We start from the raw sequence: 913 nt of genomic DNA, 5'->3' as shown, positions 1-913 counted from the left end.
AAAAGCACTGTGACGAACTCTGAATTCCATAAACAAAAACAAGAGAGCGCAGAATGAAACTGAAATTTTACGGAACCTGGGCATTAACCGTAATAATGTCTCTGGCTTAACTGTCAATTACCCGAAAGGAAGAAAATGAAAATGCAACCCAACATGCCGAAAAGCTGCAAGGCATCATAGCATTGACATCAACAAAATTGCAATTACCGCAGTGTCTTCTTTCTCATAATATTCCTCCTAAACTAACTACGGCAGCATCTTCGAAAAAATATAAACTAACATCGAGTAGCAACACCTTAACTATAACTAGATCAGAAACGAAACTTACAATTCAGATTTTATAATAGAAGAACTCGAATCCTACGTGTCGGACCTGATCTTAGTAGTCCCGGGTCCCGATGAAGTCAACAACGCCATCATCAAAAATCTCCCTAAAGAAACGCTGACTTTACCTTTGGATCTTTACTATGAAATGTGGCAGCCGCACACCTTCCCAGATTCGTAGCGACTAGCCACAATCATCCCAATCCCAAAACCAGGCCCAGCTCATATAATATACATTTAAAGCCCCATTTAGACGTACAGTTCGCTGATCGACTAACTGACAGTTTTACCGACGGACGCTCGATCTGGGTCATCGGTAAACTGACAGTTTGTCAACGAGAGAAGTTCCGTTTAGACGTACCGTTTTTTTAAAATCCGTCATTGGACTGTTGTAGCTAGATCTAGGTCAAAAACGTCAACAACGGCTGAAGCAAGCTACCTGGATGATTTGGCAGCATTTTTTGTTCTCAAATCCAAAAAGAAATCTAGAAAGAGGACCATTGAGCTAAAGAATGGCTATAAAAAAGAAGTACCAACACACACAAATATTCTATTTCCACAATACTGGCAAGGTTCGATAATGTTCGAT

Source organism: Aplysia californica, unplaced genomic scaffold (assembly GCF_000002075.1).
Source record: "Aplysia californica isolate F4 #8 unplaced genomic scaffold, AplCal3.0 scaffold00025, whole genome shotgun sequence".
Lineage (NCBI taxonomy): Eukaryota > Metazoa > Mollusca > Gastropoda > Aplysiida > Aplysiidae > Aplysia > Aplysia californica.
This window is presented reverse-complemented; position numbering follows the sequence as displayed.